The following is a 9437-nucleotide window of genomic DNA, read 5'->3' as shown; positions in this document are numbered from 1 at the left end:
ATCGGTCATGAGTTGTAAATCTGTCAGTTTTGCCACTTTGTGTATTTAGTATATTTGCCGGTTAGCAATGATTTAAAGTTTTGGCCTTTACTTTGTGGTTGGAACATTTGTCCCGCTTTGCAGCAAATTTAAGTTATCTTTTGTGTTTACCTCTGTGTATATTGCTTTGCGTTTAAATAACATTGAGTTAATTATTAACCTCAGTCTGGCTTTTGGGTTGTGCATTCAGTTCCTCCCCTCCTGTCTGGTTTGTCTCTCTGGCCTGAGCTCTGAGGGGAGATGGCCAGTGTAAGAGTAAAGTTTTGGATTCTCCAGTGTGGGATTTTGTTGGGTTCACCTGGCCTGGGCTCTAAGTGAGCAGGTCTAGTGAATTTGTAGTTTATGCTTCCTCGGTGTGTGCAGCCGCTCCAGCATGAGCCCTGAGTGTGTGTGCTTGCATGTGCAATTCATTATAAATCTTAATGCTATGCATAAACATAATAATTAAAGGGAAATATGAAAATCTTTCATAAAGGCAGTGTGTCAATGTCTTGACTGGTATAAAATAATTTCATTTGCATTGTTGCTTATGTTACTTCGAGTGCCCACCACCAGGCTTGATTGGTTTGTTGCTGCAAAATGTGGCCCCGAATATGAATGGCCAATGATGATGGAGAACATTCAGTTCAGAATTCAGAGCTGATTTAACATGATAACTGTGCTGAGACGCTATGAGTAAGCCTACATCATTCCCTCACCCACCACAACAGACAGCTCCAGAATAGAGGAGAGTCCAGTCTGTCAAGACTGGTTCTGGAGCCCAGGGTGTGAGTGGTGAGCCAGGCATGGAAACTCTCTATAGCGGGTCCTGTTAGCTTTGGGTGACCCAACAATATTGTGGGGCACCCAATTCTCTGCACCACAACAAGATCAGTTAAATATGAGATTAAATTACCATTTAATCTTATATCAGCACGCAAACAAGTCAAACCACATCTTTTTGGAGAAAACACTTGATGACACTTTGGTAACACAGCAGAGTCACAGAAGACTGGATGACACAACAGAGCTAATAATATAACGTACACTGCTTCCCATAAAGGTTAGTGCTCCCTGGGCACAGTAGCAAACCTGCAAATGGTCTCTCCAACAAGAATCTAGTGTATATTGATATCCATTATCATTATACTGAAGTTCTTTTCTTACTGCATCATAAAAGTTTTATTTCACTGATATATATTTTAGGGTGTAAAATCGAAACTGTAAGTTTAAACTCAAAATATTAGACTTGACAAAATTTGGAATTTATATTAGTCATTTTAAATTACATAAGTATGAGAAGAATGTGTGAATAAAACATTTATGTAACATACAGTACATACACAAACTACATGTTAACACATTTGCACACATGTACAACTTGCAGTAATTTTTCATCAGCTAAAAAGAGCATGTCACAAGAGAAATCTTAGGTTTCTGCAAAACTACACACCCACACATTCACACACAAAGGCTTTTTTTCCAGTCCAAAACATGCACACAAGATACACTGTGTACATAAAGCCAGGTAGGCACACAGACATCAGTAACATGCATTGTCTGGCAGTCGGTGGCCTTCTTCCTTAGAAGCTGTGTGCGTGTTGAGTGCATCCCTTCTCGTTGTCTGAGGTACAGTGGAGCATTCAAACGAATGCCCTGTGTTTGCTGTCTGCCCTTATTCTCTTTCACTGGGGAGCCGTTTTAGGTTTGCTTCTCAGACATTTCTCAGCAGAGTCAGAGGATTTAGTTGATGCCAGAGGAACTGCATAGTGAGCATTGACAGAGCAGCAATGGCGGCAGTTGGAAGAAGACAATGGCCACTTTTCTGTTTTGATCAATATCAGCATCTGACTGACCAACGAAGAGGCTCAGATACTTGTGTAAGGCAGTAAAGGTATAATCACAAATGGTGCAAGCCATCTTTAAATTATTAAGGGAGCTCAGAGGAGCTGGACTTTTAAAGTGTTGAACTCTTCAAGATTTCTCCTCTTGGTTACAGTCTGTCAGGTGACTTAACATAGCAGACCCACATGCACAGCCCCAAGAGAAAGAGGTAAGTAAAAGTTTATTTGATGGCAGGGCAGAATCTAAGTGGTACAGGCGAGGGTCAAGGCACAGATAAACACAGGCTGAGGTACAGAGAGCAAGCAGGCGGCAGTCTAAAAACAAGCTCTGGTTAAAAAACAACCAGCAAGGCTACAATACAACAAGGGCAAGGCTAGCAGTTAAAACAGGTACAGAAGTACTGTAGGTTGATCACAAGAAAGGCGCAAGTATACAACACCGGAAAGTGGTGAGTACACCCAATAATCTGGCAAAGCTTAGAGGTGAGTTCTGGAGTATAAGTATTAACGTAAATTAGTACAGTAATTGCAAAATCATGTGATTTTACATTCACTAGAACATCAAGCAGGACGTAAACTGGACAGAGCAAAACTGGAAATTGAGAAAGAACAAAACAGGAAATGTGTCACAGTCTGGGGTTTTTGTTACACATTTCCTGTTTTATTTTGTAGGAACTTCCAGTTTCCGTTCTGTTATGCCCTTTTCCTGCTTTACGTCCTAGTCACGTGAACACACAGCTGCTTTCAATCCGGTCTTTTATTTCAGTATATAACCACCAGCACTTACCTTTGTTCCTTGCCAGATCATTAGCGTTCAAAGAGTTCATTAAGTTTTTTCGTAAGAGTTTGTTTCGTTTCATTCCTGCATTTTGATTACCTGTCTGCCTGTCATCGGTTTTACCTGTCTTACGTTGTTACCTTCTGGATCATCCCTAATCGTCTTTTGACCCACTGCCTGTTTGACTATCCACCTGCCTGCCGTCTTTTGTGCTATTGCTACTCTGCTTACGCGGTTCTGACCTCTGCTTGTGCCTGACCACTGAGAACATTAAACTCCTTTTGTTTGAACCTGAGGGTCTCCTGAAGCTGTGCATGTGGGTCCGCCATCTTCGCTCACACCGCCCTGCAACAAAATGGCTGCAATAACAACTTAAGAGTCTGGATTGGTGACACAGTCTGGGTTTAGTCAGACAGGCAACACACTTTGAACAGCTGAGTACATCTGGAAAATATCTGGGATAGAAGGTCTTTGAAAGTTCGCACAACTGCATCACCTCACAAGAGTAACGTCACACTTCATACACATGAATATGAGCCGTCATGTCTGTCTGACCATTAAATACAATTAAAGTCATAAGTCAGTGGACTAGCTTGTCGCTGCTTGTGGAGCTCTCAGGATCTGCTGTGGACTGTGACAACTTCCCTGTTTATGAGCCAATCAAAGTGTGGAGGCAAATTAAGGTCATGTTATTTTACTTGTAAATTTAGTCACAATTTGTGCGTAATTTTAACGGCCCAAATTATGAGTGTATGTGTAAGTATGGTATAGCCCCATTAAGTCTACAGGTACAAATCACGCACAGATCGGTTTACACAGATTGGTTTATGCACACACAAATTTGATTACGCACGCACGCATCTGGTTACCCACGCACAGATTTGGTTACGCACACACACGTGTGGTTACACACGTACGCATCTGGTTCCACACGCTGAGATCGGTTACGCATGCACACATCTAATCTGACCCTAATTTGACTCCATACATCATGCTTAGGCTGAGTATTATAACAAACCTGCTGAACTATGAAACACGGCTCTGTGTCTTTTGTAACACATGTTCATCTTCCATTATAGTGCAAACAGGTCAACAACAAAACCAAAGATCTGAAGTGTCAGTCCTATGTTAGACATGTGGGCCTGCATAGTGAACAGACAAAAGGTGATGCAAAGACAGAACAAATATTTTGTATGTCATAAAAAATATTATGAATGATGAAGGCTTCATGCCCTGTACACCCATCAATCAAACTCATGGCTCACTAATCTGGCTATGGAGAAATTGAATGTTACGTAACTGGGGGGCTGAGCTTGTGCAGAAGGTTGAGAGGTACTGGCTAGAAATAGTCGGGCTCACCTCCACACATAGCCTGGACTCTGGAACCCAACTCCTTGAGAGGGACTGGACACTCTTCTACTCTGGAGTTGCCCGTGGTGAGAGGCGGCGGGTTGGTGTGGGCTTGCTCCTAGCTCCCTAGCTCAGCCACCATGTGCTGAGTTTTCCTCAGTAGACGAGAGGGTCGCTTCCTTGCACCTTCGGGTCAGGGGTAGGTCACTGTTGTTTGTGCCTATGGGTCAAATGGCAGTGTGGCTTCCCCCTGGCCTTCTTGGGGTCTCTGGAGGGAGTGTTGATCACCACCTGGTGGTGAGTAGGGTCTGCTGGCAAAAAAGGAGGCTGGAATGATTCGGCAGACCCAAACGTTTTGTGAGGGTCTGTTGGGAGCGTCTAGCAAACCCTCTGTCAGAGGGATCTTTATCTGACACCTCCGGGAGATTTGACCAGATTTCGAGGGAGGCTGGAGACATTGAGTTTGAGTGCACCATGTTCTCCATCTCTATTTTCAACGTTGTCGCTGTTCGGAGATGTGGACTGTCTCCGGTGCCTGTCGTGGTGGTAATCACCGGTGGTGGACGCTGGAGGTACGGGATGCCATCAAGATTAAGAAGAACACACAGAGGGTCCTCAGTCCTGTGGCAGCTGATGGGTACCGACAGGCCAAGTTTGCTGCAGCTCGTGCTGTTGCAGAGGCAAAAACTTGGACGTGGGAGGAGTTTGGGGACATGGGAGGAGTTTTAATCAGACTGCTTCCCCCGTGACCCGGCCCCAGATAAGTGGTTGAGGATGGATGGATGGATGGATGGATGGATGGATGGATGGATGGATGGATGGATGGATGGATGGATGGATGGATGGATGGATGGATGGATGGATGGATGGATGGATGGATGGATCATCCACAACGTTGGTAGCTGCTTGAGTTTGCAGACACACATTCTACTTTGGGGACCCAAATAGTTAAAAATGGTCAAATAGTAATTTGATAATAGTCTTCAATTATCAAACAGTTTAGTTCACTTCTTCAGAGGGGAAGAGAGGGAAGTGGGCATGGTCCAGACAACAGTGCCTGACAAGGGAACTAACCCTAACCCTAAGCTAAGGGTTTGACATTACAACACTGTTGTTGGAGAATTCAGAATAATGGCAGATTTGTTAAGACTTAATTATTGTGCAGTGATTGTTTGCAGGTTAAAGGTGGGGATGCATGAGATACTTTAGCTGTATCATGAGCATATTGTGTGTGAATGTAAACTGTTAACTGTTTGAATGTAAGCTGTTAACTCAAGTTAACTCAACATTGACACATCATTACCTGTACCAGTGATGCATTGTTAGCAAATATAGGTGTACTGTAAGTCTGCATATATTTTGACTTATGTTCATGTGCACCAAATCAATATCCAGTATTGACTCTCTTTAAGCCCTAGTCCTGGTGTGTACAGGCTCCTGAGGGTAATATGAGGCTATAGCTGCTAAATGCTTAGTTAAGGAATGTCTGTTTAGGAATAAGCAGGTCGTGTTTATTGAGTTTTAGAGGCATTTTGCTGTAAACAGCTGACATTTACATTTTGATAGCAGCAACAGCACTGGGACTTAGTGACATGGTGACATGTGAGTGCTGCTAAGGCTGTCAAAGCTAAAGGGAGGCCTTCATTCTTCCTAGGTGAAGCATTTATTTCAAATTGCCAAACATTATAAAAAAATATCACTTTTGCTACTTTTTCATGTTGTGAACTGACGCCTGTACAGTGCATATTAGTTCGATGAATATTTGAGTTGGAGCATTTAAAGTAAAGATGATATAAATTCTGTACGTAGATGTTCTGCTGTGGCCAAATCACTGTTGCTGACCCTGGGTCTTTCTCTTTTTATATCAGCAGCATAATTCTGTGAGTCAGCAAATCACACAGATAGTTTATTGAATATACAGCCGTCTCTGTATAGGTTAAATTAACATATGCTATGGCTATTTAAAGGCAAATGTTCGAAGTGGGCTCCCAATAATAGAATTATTGTCTGTCACCACGTGTCACATTTCTCTTGAAATAATCGAATCAACTTTGTAAGTGCCGAATATAATCTGATTTCCTAAACCTGATTACATTTTGTTGACAGGGCACTGGCACGTCTGCTGGTTGTTGGCCATGACCAGCATGCAGTGCACAGCAAAGTTGTCCCATTCTGTGTTCTGAGTAATCTCCATGAGCAGAGCTGCAACAGAGTAACATAAGACAATACCTAAATAACAAAGGCAAACATATAAATATGCCTTTAGCCCAAAGGCAATTAAAGGGGCCGATGTCTGCCATTGGTAACCAGTATTTGAATATTGTTACAACTAACAGCTTGCCACATCAAATAGTGGGTCCGTTTTGTTCAGACAAGGTAAAGTCGAAAAATGTTGTCTTCCTTTTTTTAACCATTAAGTAAGCACTCAACAGTCACAAGCAGTAGACTCTCTGGGAACGCCCCCATCAATATTACATGATATACATCTACTATCAGCGACAGAGTAAAGCCACTCAGAGAAGGAGTACTTAATATCAGAAACGGCACCTTGAGTGCATATGTTTCCTCTTATGTTTAGATATAAATAGAAAGTCTGGCATGAGCTGCAAACTCAGATTTTGGATGTGGGACATCAGATGATATCTGCCCACATCAAAATCTGAGTTTGCAGCTCAGATTAATTCACTTGTTAGCAACTATAAGATCAGAGGATTCAGAGGATTTAGGAACTTGTTTCAGCACATGTTGTGACTTATGTGGAGGTGCTCTACATGAGTCAGCAATGTCTACAGGGGATTGGCTACCTCTAGCCCTTTTACAGTTGCAGTAGGTTGTTTTAAATAATTATTTCATTGTGAATGGGTTCTTCATTTTTACTAAATCAAAAAAAAACAACTCTTGTCTGTTTTTATTTTCTTTAGAACAACATAAATATAATTCATACACACTGTGCCTACAGACAAAACTACTGATGAAAATAATAAGTCAGAAATCGTGTCAGTGCGCAGAGTGGGAGTAACTCAACCTGGACTCAATGAGAACCTAAAGGTTGCTGCTACCAGGTTTTTCTCAAACAAAACTGCCTTGTTATACAAACATTATGAGATTTATTCCACACCTGCAGCCATAACGTCAGCTAAAGGATTGTGGTACAGTACCTGTGACCAGCCCTACATGGAAGGATTTTATATTACTACTCCCAACAGAAGCTTCACCTCAACAATATTTGTATTTATTGCATGAACTATAGTATCTGCTCCTACTTCAGCATTTCTACAGCATTAGCTTGGTTGCTAAATTATCATCCAGCCATCAAACTGTTCAGATCTAATGGCAGGCCCTGAACATGGCTTTGTTTTGGTTTGTTTGATTAGATTTGCTTTGGCTCTTTAGGTTTGGTTTGTCTGGTCAGTTATTTTGGCTTTAGGTTCTGTATGGTTCAGCTAGTTTGGTGTGGTTCGTTGTGGTTTGTTTTGGTTTGATCTCATAGGATGGTTTCATTTGTTTTGTTTTGTTTTGTTTTGTTTTGTTTTGTTTTGTTTTGTCTTGTCTTGTCTTGTCTTGTCTTGTCTTGTCTTGTCTTGTCTTGTCTTGTCTTGTTTTGTTTTGTTTTGTTTTGTTTTGTTTTGGTTTGGTTAGTTTGGTTCGTTCATTCATTTCATTTTGGTTGGTTTGATTTTGTTTCGTTCGGTTTGTTCATTTTGTTTGGTTTAGTTTTGTTTGATTTGATTCGTTCATTTTGTTTGGTTTGTTTTGATTTGGCTTGATTGCTCATTTTGTTTCGTTTAGTTCCTGTTTGGTTTGGTCTGGTTTGTTTGGTATGGTTTAATTGTTTTATTTGTTTCCCCTACAAAACATTATGGGAATATTTTAGTCTCACTTAAATGTATTTCAATTATCTGATTGTTGTCTGCCCTCATGTATAGTTTCACATTTTATTAGTCTCTGGAGGTGTAATTATCAGCTGCAGTGAATTCAAAGTTTCTCAGCTGCACCACTTTATTGAAACGGTTTGTCTTGTATTAGGGCCCAGAAACCATCTTTCTGGCATCTTAAAAGTTTGTCATTTATCTCATAATTCATATTTAGTCTGTCCCTCTCAGAGCCAGCTGGAGTAGGAGACGTAGTGAAGCACTTGCCAGGATTTATCATCAAGCAGATTGTTTTGCTACTTCTTTTATTTTCCATAAATAATTCCATAAATGCTAAAGTGGTCTCCTGATGAACTCTTGGCAGTGTGAACTGAAAGGCTACAGGAGTAAGTATTTTGGAATCCCTCTTCTTGGCATAACATTACCTTCTTGGAGTCAGAGTGGCAAACCAGTCACATGTTCTGATGTAATGAAACATAAACTTAGAAAATACAATATGTGAATGTGATGATGTATAGGGTTAGGTGAAACCAGAGGTAGCAATAAGATCACTGAATTTGAATTGCTGTGTTAGGAATATTAGATGGTTTTTGACCCTTTCCTTTTGTCTCATTCACACTCACCTCCCCAGTGCATACAAAAACTCAATTTCCCACACTTCCCATTGCACAGCTACTCTCTGTGTCACATTAATAAACTAAAGTCACCCTGTAGCAGATAGAGGTGCATTAAGGAAGACTTCCACCTTGACTCCTCTTTGTCACACCTATCTGATTAGCTGTCATCACTTCTTCATGTCTCAGTGTCTTTCACTTTGGGCTGCTCAGTTTCTGTCATTATTCTCAATGAAAGCAAAAACGACAGGAGCTCTTTATTTATCTCTCCTGCACACTTTAAATCTTGCTCAGTCAATCTTTTACATTTTGTGTCTTTGTCACAGTTTCTTTTGTAGGCCTCCTACTGTGTGTAAATCTTCCTTCAAATGTCCAAATGTCATGATCGACTACAATAAATACAATGCTGCCGGCCTTTAAGAAATTATAGAGAGAAAACAAAGGATGAAAATGAATAAAGAGCAGGTTGGACAGGTAGAAGAATAATTTAGAGCGCTCACACTAGAGGACTTCTGCGGGGCTTTTAGTTTTATGGCCTGACATGCCCTAGTGCTTCAGTATGTGTGTGTTTCTGACTGTATATGTCTCCAGAGTACACACTCAACCTTGTAAAGTGTAATAAACCTGTGTTAACTTACAGCTAAATAATTAAACCTTCACCTGATGTGACCTGCCTCCACTCCCTCCATAATTAACACCTGCAAAGACTCCTAAAGCGCTGGGTGTGTAGAGAACATGTCTTAGTACATGTGATGGCCTGAGGTGGATGTTTTTTTTCTTTCAAAACGATAATGTACACACACTTTGTGCTTGAGCGTGTACTTGTACTTGCATCAAAGTGAGGATGAAAGAGACATATTATCCTATCAAAGTGAGGGCATTTGGATAAAGTGAGGACATTTTGGCCAGTCCTCACTTCTTTGAAGGCCTGTTTGAGGGTTAAGATGTGATTTTAGGGCTG

Source organism: Betta splendens, chromosome 6, assembly GCF_900634795.4.
Source record: "Betta splendens chromosome 6, fBetSpl5.4, whole genome shotgun sequence".
In the NCBI taxonomy this organism is placed as follows: domain Eukaryota; kingdom Metazoa; phylum Chordata; class Actinopteri; order Anabantiformes; family Osphronemidae; genus Betta; species Betta splendens.
Note: the sequence above shows the minus strand (reverse complement) of the source record.